The sequence below is a fragment of the Cydia fagiglandana genome, chromosome 26 (genome assembly GCF_963556715.1).
Source record: "Cydia fagiglandana chromosome 26, ilCydFagi1.1, whole genome shotgun sequence".
Taxonomy (NCBI): Eukaryota; Metazoa; Arthropoda; class Insecta; order Lepidoptera; family Tortricidae; genus Cydia; species Cydia fagiglandana.
In genome coordinates, this window is record NC_085957.1 from 57,501 (window position 1) to 68,409 (window position 10,909).

General features: G+C 38.4%; 1 pseudogene; it reads right to left on the minus strand.

Annotated features, from left to right (window-relative positions):
* Positions 1-4,070: 4,070 nt before the first annotated feature.
* LOC134677242 (uncharacterized) lies at positions 4,071-9,207 on the minus strand (annotated as a pseudogene).
* Between the last annotated feature and the right edge of the window lie 1,702 nt (positions 9,208-10,909).

Here is a 10,909-nt window from a genome sequence, read left to right on the forward strand (position 1 = left end):
TCAAGGACATAATAATTAGGTTAGGTTAGGTTAGGTTAGGTTAGGTTAGGTTAGGTTAGGTTAGGTTAGGTTAGGTTTGGTTTGGTTAGGTTAGGTTAAAAAAAAAACAACAAAAAAAAGTTTGGTTAGGTTAGGGTAGGTTCGGTAAAAAAAAAAGTTAGGTTAGGTTTGGTTAGGTTTTTATGATTAATAAAATAAAAAAAAATAATCACAAAAACCTAACCAATTTTTTTAAGCATACCTACCCCCCCCCCCCCCCCCCCACCACCCACCACCCGTTTTTTATTAATTTCTCCCAGCTTAAATAAGCATAAGCATTTCAAGGACATAATAATTAGGTTAGGTTAGGTTAGGTTTGGTTTGGTTAGGTTAGGTTAGGTTAGGTTAAAAAAAAGTAGGTTAAGTTAGGTTAGGTTAAAAAAAAATAACAAAAAAAGTTAGGTTACGTTAGGTTAGGTTAGGTTTTTATGATTAATAAAATAAAAAAAATTAATCATAAAAACCTAACCTAATTTTTTTAAAGCATAAACCCCCCCCGCCCCCCCCCCCCTCCCCCTCACCCCTTCCTCCAGGTTTGGTTAAGGTTTTACAATTTTAGGCTATTACAATTTTTTTCCCATTTTTCCTTGCTTAAATATGCATATGAAACCCACATAACAACAAAATTAATATGTCAAAGAGCTCACCCTGCACCATGACATCATTGACAGCCAGCTTATTTTTGGATTTCATGCCCCAGGATCCCGTCCATCACAACACGAAGCTTTGTACTTTTGATGCTGGCCAGCCCCGTTGAAAACAGAATGATGTTGAGCTAGAAGCTTACAGGTCCATTCAACATATCATAAGAGTTAATATTGACCTCCCTAGCATGTCCCAATTCAACATATTCATCAATGAATTTTTTATACTGCTCTAGCAACTCACACATTTTTCATTAATTTTCTCTCTATCGAGTAAAATCTTTGTAAGGCAGCGGAAAAGGAGTTACCCAAATTTAGTTCACCTAAGGGGTGTTTAAGGGGAATGTCCACCTGAAATGTGTTATTATTCAAAGTAACAGACTCCTGAAATATTTTGTACTGTCACTAACAGCAAAATTTGTTACTAAATCAGTGTTTGAGATATTGCCAGATTGGTTTATCTTGCCACCGACAACATAGCCAAATACGGTGCTTTGCAAGACAAGCCCCTCAGGCAATTTGATCCAATCATTTAATAATAATTCAAAATAAATATCACTTGCTAATGCTAATCAAACGCAGTGAATAATGTTCAAGACGAATTCACTATGCACTTACCATGTGTTATGGTCACGCAAATCACAGAAACGATTAGTTGTACAATCATTGCTCTCATTTGTCTCAGTTTGTATTTGTTCAGGTTCAGGTATATGAAAAATTTTCACTTTGACGTTTCGAGAGTCGTATTTTCCTACCAATTATTTCCATAACCATAAGATACCAGATTAAAAATCGATGCTCATCGAGTACAATTATCATTTTACTTTCAATTTGGCGTGGCATACGGTACAAAATCAAGTTGCTCAAATGAAATAATAGCAAATTATCATCATCATCATCATATATTCATCTTATCATGCTTCATGAAATGTCACCATCGAATATCGAAATTAATACTCAAATTACCTTTCAAGTAATACATGAATCAACATTTTAAAATACTTTGTATTTTAACTTAAAATAACAAAGCTGTTTATAGTTTAGCGTAGGAAAAGCTAGGAAATAAAAACAATAATCGTTACAAATCGATGATTCGGTCACTGCCAAATCGATTAGACAAACTCACTTACCAATGCTCGATAGATGGCGGGCTGCAACGGCTGCTCTAATTTAAACAGAAAAATACACCTCCTTTTTTTTTTAAGTAGGCCAAAGATCACAGATATAATAATATCCAAAGATGATGACTTATGAATAGGCATGATGACATTTTTTTGGAAATGGTTTCATTATAGACGCTTAATAATTACAGAAAAATTTAAAAAAAAAATCATATTCATTAATTTTGAATAAAAAAACATGTGTAATTAGTTTCGTGTCTTATGGTGTGGCGTTCAAAATATTTGCACACGGCGCGCACCTCTTCCAAATAACACAAAAATCAATAAAAATAAACGTAAGTACATTTTTTTTACACTCTATTATTATACGCAGTAGCCCCCTCCCTTCCTTTTTACTCAATCATATTATTATTAAATTTCGTTTCTACCTTTCTTCGGTCAAGGCCTCTACAGACGTTGTAACAAGTCACATTCGATTTTTTCTTTTGTCATCGATGCTAAGTTTATTTAGTTAACTTAACCAGCAAAAAGCCTAAAATTACTTTTCAGATTTAATTTAGATAAATAAGCCTAAAATTACTTTTCAGATTTAATTTAGATAAATAAATGTACCTACCCACCTAACTGCCGGACGCAAATCGAATGCGATCCAAGGTGAGTTGTGTCTGTATAGCCCCCCCCCCTCGCATTGACTGACATTGATTGATTTACATAATATGTCCAGTGTTGCCAACTTGGCATAATTGATGCCAGATCTGGCATATTTTCACTTGCTTTGGCACCAAAATTTTCCATTTAGCATCTGGCATATTATTTAGCATAATTTAGTCTAAGCCAAGTTTGCACCAACTTGCAACAATATGCGCCATCGCCTTATGTGGTTCATATTTTCATATGTATTTTTTTACTTTTTTGGACGGATGGACGTCGACGGACTATATAAAGTTGGTCAAGCAGATCTTGTCAGTAGAAAAAGGCGGAAAATTTGAATAAATTTATGTGTTTTAAGTATTTAATTTCAAGTAGACATTTTAGCATTTTTTTTAGCATATTTCAAAAAACTTTGGCATAATTTTGGCATAATCTAGACATTAGTCTAGCATTTTTTCAAAATCCGAGTTGGCAACACTGAATATGTCACATCATTGACACTGACACATTCAGTTCGACGACACAATCAATCAATCAATACGATCGATCCTTTATTATTTACCTATATAAATAAATAAATAAACAAACAATTAGGTAAGTAAGTGATTCAACCGGTAAACTTTGTTCGCCATATTTTTTTTTTTTTTTTTTTTTTTTTAAGTCCAGCGAGTTCGTAAGGCGCCATCTTTAGAGTAAAAATGGCCTGTTTAGTATGCTACTCACCGTTAGATGACACTGTATATTTTTATTATTCGCTGGGTGCGAAATAGGAGGTGGGGGGACCAGGAATCGATCAAATGGCTTCATTGGAGGCGAAAAAGCTGATGAACAGGACAGTCCTAGTTACGTCCCAAGAATATTTCCTGCTACATACACTCTGCACGGGATAATGCTAATTTAGCCATGTCTAGATACAAACGTTGCATGGAACGCAGTAACAATAAAGAAAGAAATACAGCAAGTGACAAAGAAATATGTAGCTCTGAAGTTCAAACTGAAATATCAAGTACTTAATTCGAAGGTTATTATGTATGACAAGAAGACGAAATACCAAGGATGTAATACTATTGAAAAGATTTACGCTCTTCAAGCAACCATAACAGAGAATACGAGGAATTAGCGAAGATGAGGAACTCGTTGATTGTGAAAGTGGAATAAAAATAGGACTTGTTATGCCACCTTTTCTAAAGAATAGGTAATATGAAATTTTCAGGAAACAGATGCTACTTACAGTATCGCTTGGACCAGGATTCATGTTGAGAGGATAATGGAATGGCTGACACTATCAAATATTAAATAAAATTCCTCAAAACTTGTTTTGCCATATTGAAGATATTTTGAATATTTGCTGTGAAGGTATAAGTAAATTTGCAGTCCTCAATATTTTCTAATAAATAAACCCATGTATATATGTGTTTGGGATTGTTTTCTACATTTTCATAATGATAAAAAATTCATTAACACACTTTACTTTTATTTAAAAACACAATAATAGCATAAACAGTCAATAAAGTGATTTATTATAAATATTGTGAATAATTAACATTACCCTTATTAATTATATGTAACAAACACTAATGGAATGGCTAATAAATTATGAATGTTAAACCACATTAATCACCTAGGGCCGCTTACACCATCCCATTGACCTGGGGTTAAACCGTTAACCCAGTGTCAAATTGTACCAATAACCATGGTAATTCCAGGTTTAACCAGTTAACCCCGGGTTAGTCGAATGGTAAAAGTGTTCTTACCAGTAAAACCATCCTTTGGCACAATATGTTTATTGTTATTCTTTTCATTCAGTTCATTACCAATCGACACATACAAATGTGGTAAATAATGTTTAAAATAAAATTCTCCACTTTTCAAAATGGCATCTTTTATAAAATGTTCATCTCTATCTACTCTACTCTATCTACTCTTACTGTGCAAAAGTAAATAAAAACTTGTAAAAATTATACATTGTCATACGAGTGACATACATTAGTGTTTGGATTTGGGTGTAATAGGAGAGTTTTTTCTCTAATTCTATATTGCCATTAACAAACTACAGATATTGCACATTACAAACTTTACTGACAAAATCTACAATAGCCGTTTTATCGCAAGATATTGATCATTTAAATTCTACCAGCTTTGTAATACATCCATGGTGTATGGCAACCACATCTATGCTTGTGCATAACCAAGGGTGAATTTTGCTGAGCCCCCATGGAAGTCGGTTTTTTTTTCTTAAAAATTATTTTCTTTTCACCTCAGCAGCTCGAACAAGGGTACTTTGCTTCTTAAAAACGCAAAATGCGATTTTGCTCACTGAGTGAGACTAAATGATGTCATTTACCTAACCGTGACATTTATAGTCAAATGTCATTTCAACATGCGGGGTCTAATACAAGTTAGATATACTTGGGTTCTATTATCTCTGTCCCTCTAGGTATGTTCTCACTGCTTAGGGTGAAAAATTTTGTGTACTACACGAGATCAAAGTTATTTACATCTCGTGCGCTTTTGAATCCCTTACTACGCTCAAGATTCTATAGTTATTTGTTTTACAAGGTTGCCCCCTTGTTATTGTTTAACCACTCATGCTAATATTGATACCCGAGCCAGCGAAAGATTCCAAAATTGAACCACGAGCGTAGCGAGTGGTTCGAAAAATGGAATCTTGAGCGTTGCGAGGGTTTCAAAGCACGAGGGTTAAACAAAATTTGCCCCGAGTGAAACACAAAATTTTTCACCACACCAACCCGAAGCAAATATTAAATGTAAAATATCATACAAAATCAAATCAAATCCAAATGAATGTTTTTTAAATATTTATCATCCAAAATCATCATTTAAAAGTCAATTCTACCAGCAAACATAAGAAAACCACTCAAAAATTGCATTTGATTACACATGTGAATAAAATGCAACTTTGCTATCAGTGTTTGAAGTGCAAAGTAAGCCTTTCCGAGCTGGTGGTGAAAAATTACTTATTAATATTATAGAATCTTTCGCTTGCACGGGACTCAAAATAAGCACTCGAAGAAATATCAAACTTTGATGTCTTGTTGTACTAATAACTATTGCCGGTTTCTTTGCCATCGAAGTATTTCCCTTTTGAGTATTTTTCTTTAGCGAACTGTCTGGCACGTGGTCTACCCCATTGCTGCTCTTCGCTGGTTTTCGAGAAGCTTTCTTCATGGTTGATGTAATATATCAGAGCCGTAATATGTTTACATCTGCTACTCTGATTATACACACCATCAGATTTTCCACTCGTAACATAACGACTAGAATCAATCTGTGTAAAATGAGAGAGTGTTTGCGCCTTTTGGGCTATTAAATAAAACTATACCATTCTTTTAATGGTGAGAATGTACAGTCATCAGCAATAGTATCTTACACAACTAGGGCCGCAAAAATATATGACGCGCTCTTATTGCGCTCCAAATAAGAACGTGTCACATAATTTTTGCGGCCCTAGTTGTGTAAGATACTATTGCTGATGACTGTATAATACAAAAGGTTCTTTAAATTGTCTAGGACTCGCGCGATCGCTTCAATGGTTAGATTGCAATAGAGAGATGAGAGTGGGGATGCGTCTTATAGGCGAAACATTGGCGCTAGCATCGTGCTTTCTGATTGGCCGCTGATCTCGCCGTACATGTTGGCATCTTGGGCTGCATCTCCACACATCATTGGTTGGTTCGAAGCTGGCAGGGTTGCCAGAGCGCTAACAGAGGGTGATGGTGAGGTTCCCTCGTGAGAGCGCCGACTATAGTTAGGTAGAGGTTTCTACCTAGTTGGCACTCTTATTACATGGTGATGGGTTCAGGCCTGGTTAATCAGAAACAACACAGATCTTCTAATAAGAATTTTAATCAATTGTTATCAATAAATTTTTCATTTCATTTTATTGAGCACACACACAGAGTATATTAACACAGTTGTTATCTTATAAAGTATCGATGAAGTCTGTAATGACACTAGCACTGCTCAATTGTCTTTGTTGCATATGTATACTGTTCACTACGAGAAATCAAACTGTTCATTTACTTAGATAGGCGACTGACCGTATAGGTGATACGGGTATAGCGAATTAACGATGTGACGAGACGTACTCCGCACTGGGCTTACGCCTCACTAGGGTGGGAGTTACACCGTGTGTGATCGGAATTGCGACCATAGAGGGTTTATGCAATGTGTGATCTGGAAAGGCTCGCTCCTTACTAGTGAGGAGTTCGCTCGGAGGGCTCGGTCTAGTAGACAGCCGTGTGAATCGGAATTGCGACCATATAGGGTTTACGCAATGTGTGATTCGGGACTGCCGTGCCTAGAGCGAGGTCCTAGTTAGGATCCGACCGGGATGTCAATTGATTTGGGTCGTGACTCGGCGACCTTTTATACCACTTGACAGCGCGGGTGAAGCCATGCTCGGCTCGGCTCGGCGTCGCCCCGCGGCGGGGGCGGCGCGCGACACTCGCATGTAGGAAGCGGCACGGCGCCGGCGTTCAGCGGCAGGGCCGGCGGGATCTGCTACCTGCGTTACGCGTTGTGGTCATTTTGGATCGAGGTCGAATTTGCTGGTGCTACATCTGTAAAAAATAAATTATATCTTTACTTTCTATTAGATTATTACATTATAATTTTTAAGAAAAAAAAACCGACTTCTATGGGGGCCGGTGAAAGATTATTGTAGATGATACACTATGTAGAAAAGGAGGTAAAACCAGCCACTTTTCTACTAGCATTTTGCTTTTGTAAGGGTCGTAGTTCTAGCCGAACTTAACCCTTGTTCGGTTCTGTGAGGATCGCAGTTCAAACCGAACCAAACCCATTTAACGGCGCATGCGGTGCGGTGTACGGGGGTTTAAGCGGGAAGGGCTAGTAAGATTGGCATCATCATACTTTATACCAACATTTTATGGCAGGTAATCATAGTGGTTTATTTAGTTAAGGTATCATAGTGGTTTTCCGGGTCAAGGTCCGGGTCCGAGTCCGGGTCCGAGTCCGGGTCCGAGCCCGGGTCCGAGCTTGACAAAAATGTGGCTTAAAAAATTAACTTGCTTTACAAACATAACGCAGAGGAAAAATCGCCACACGTGAACTATGCGTCGAAGAATTCCGTTCTGATCATCATCAGCAGTTCCACTTCATCAAATGACACTTTTTTGGATGTATATACTTGATTTGTTGATAAAAACCTAAAAATAATTATATGTATGCCTTTAAGATTTGAGGAGTTCCCTCGATTCCTCATGGATCCCATCATCAGAACTGGGTTTTGACAAAAACGGGACCAATCTGTATGCATATACATTCAATCAAAAAAAGAATTTTCAAAATCGGTCCAGTAATGACGAAGATATCGAGTAACAAACATAAAAAAAAACATACAACCGAATTGATAACCTCCTTCTTTGAGATTTGAAAGTCGGTTAAAAATGTATCATACATAGTATGTGTGTACTATGTCAAAGATTGCAAAAACAGAAAAAAAGCTTACATTGAAGGATGTTGTGTATGGCGTCGATGTCACAGAAGTTTGACGAATTACACGAGCTTCAATGGTACGTCTCATATGATCTTCGCATTTGACTTCTTTTACATCTTGCACATGTTGAGCCTAAACTAATTGTTTTCCTTTCATTGTTGTTTGTGGTTGGAAAGCGACGTTGTGCGTGATTGCTCGGAATCCAGTTTTTATCATTAATTTGGCCATGATTAACTGAAAATACACAAAAAGTCTGAATTATTAACGACACTAACTAACATAAATGATCGTCTGCAATATACTATAGTTATATACCCAATGGCTATCCTATTTTTTTTTCTCTACTTATGTTCGACCTCCACATAAAATGGCAAAAAAACCCCGAAGATAAGTATAGTTTAGTTCTCAATGTTACCCAGTACTCTCCTAGGGTTGATTAATTTTCGACAAATTTTATTGACACACAGAAAGCTCGACTTGCAAACAGATACTATGGCCAATGAAGCCCTTCCGATTCGGCCTGCAAAAAGGAAGCGGAGCAAACGCTAGCATTGCCTACCCTTAGCTACTTTTATTAGGGTTCCGTACCCAAAGGGTAAAACGGGACCCTATTACTAAGACTCCGCTGTCCGTCCGTCCGTCTGTCACCATTCTGTATCTCACGAACCGTGATAGCTAGACAGTTGAAATTTTCACAGATGATGTATTTCTGTTGCCGCTATAACAACAAATACTAAAAACAGAATAAAATAAAGATTTAAATGGGGCTCCCATACAACAAACGTGATTTTTGACCAAAGTTAAGCAACGTCGGGAGTGGTCAGTACTTGGATGGGTGACCGTTTTCTTTTTATTTATTTTTTGCATTATGGTACGGAACCCTTCGTGCGCGAGTCCGACTCGTTTAGCTGTGTGGGCCTATAGTCTCTCAACCCAAGTCAGAACCGGGCAAAGTGGATAAGAGAAGTCGGAAAGCGGAACCTACCTACTCTCCACAGCAGTGAGGATCCCAACCCAACGGGATAAATGCTGTTCTGAGCCTGTCTGTAACCGTTCTCCCAGCTCGATCAACCAGCTGGCACGCCAGACACGAGCCGAGGATCTGCACGACGGCCAGCAGGATGGACTGCTTGTTGGGCGAGAGCGCGATGCTGGTGCTCTCGTCCTTGCGGGCCTCCTCGAACATGTGACTGGTGTATACTAGCACGGCGATGCAGCCGCAGAACTCGCGCGTCAGGTTCACGATCAGCGCCACCCAGAACGCTTTCACGGCGGTGACTGCAAGAGAAACAAGCTTAGTCAGAAATTGTCATTATAGGTACGGGCTTTTATAACCGACGGGACTGTTTTTCAGACACTCAGTAAGGTTTTGTCCTGCTGACGCCATAAGCGTTACGTCTCATGGAAATGCGGCTGTTTTCCCATAGGTACCTAGACCTCCAGGGTGGTTTCAAACGGCGTCAAAGCTCTCATTTCGTAGAGGATTCTAAGTTTCCAAAACGTCCCGCTTGGCGCGCTGTTCAAAATGCCATACCAAATGAGACTGAACGCAAGTAAACCCGTACTCACGTCACGCTATCGAATGAAATTTACCTACACTAGGGGTTATTAACAACTAGAATTAACACATGTGCGATATTATACTTGACGAAACGGGACGAGTGCTTTAACTTGTATAAATTCAAGTCAGAATTCCAATATTGAAAGTGTAACAACTTTTTGCGACAATAACCCTATTTAATGTGTATTAAACAGAAAGGAAAACAATACGGGCAGATTCATCATGTCAATTGGCGAGACCTCCCCGGCCACCACGACCAATCACAGACCGTGCTGCAGCATCGCACATTATTTCCAATTTGCCCCATTAATTCGTTTGCATGAATTTGTATGGCGTCAAAAGTCAATTGGCCAATGGACCTGTGATCTGATCTCTTGGTTGTTTTGTTTTCCTATTTTTTAACCTTGGTTTATTGGTGCTATCAAATTGTAGGTATAGAATTTGCGAAAACTATGAAGAATCGATGTCCATCCAGGCGAAAAGGTGATACTCAACGAAATACATAGGTACACACCGCTACATCAATCTGCATAAACCAAAATGATTTACTTATATATTAGCTACCTACTCAAATTTCCATTCTGCCATCATGGCGCCACTATCTCTTAGGCTTTACAGTAGGTACAGTTTTCTTATGAAGACAGCGCAGGCACTAACCGTTGCAAATGGAGAGTCAGTTAGTAGGTAAGCATATCTTAGGTAGGTACCTACTTACCTACTTAGGTAAGTATGTCGTACTTATACTTACTTTACTGATTGAACACCACTTGGTCGATGCTAATGTCAGATTGTGGTCTGTATTGTGAATGTTACTTACACAACAGCTTCGGTGAGAACTTCGGTACGCTGGTAGTCTGCTCAATGATGAGGCGGTCCACCTCCTCGCTAATACGTTTGTCGTCTTGTGGCAGAGACCGCAGCCAGCTCAGGACCTTCGCCGTTTCCTGTTTAACACCATACATTGATGACGTTTTGAAATACACACATAAGTACTTAAACAAAACCAAAATTTAATGTTTTTAATCACCACATTCGTTTTGGTGTCTAGTTTTTTGGCTATGAGGAAGCGGAGACGGGATAAGTGATTCCGGTTAAAGTATTTAAGATACCCACACGAGTCCTATCTGCCCAGCTGTCTGTCCGAGGTCCGAATGTTGTCCACTACAGTACGCATTTCTCAGCCGATCTCGGATATTTCAGTTCATGCGGTTTTTGCGACTTCAGTGCGAGTTCTACATCAGCTCACAGAGCTACTATAGTGATTGTTTCTCTTCCAGCATAGTTGTCACGTTAGCTATCTGTTTACGTATAAATAATCACGTAACTATTCCCCCTTGTCTAACCCAAAATACGCACAGATACATATAATACATGAAATGCACGTGAATCTTCTCAATACGAACTCAATGCG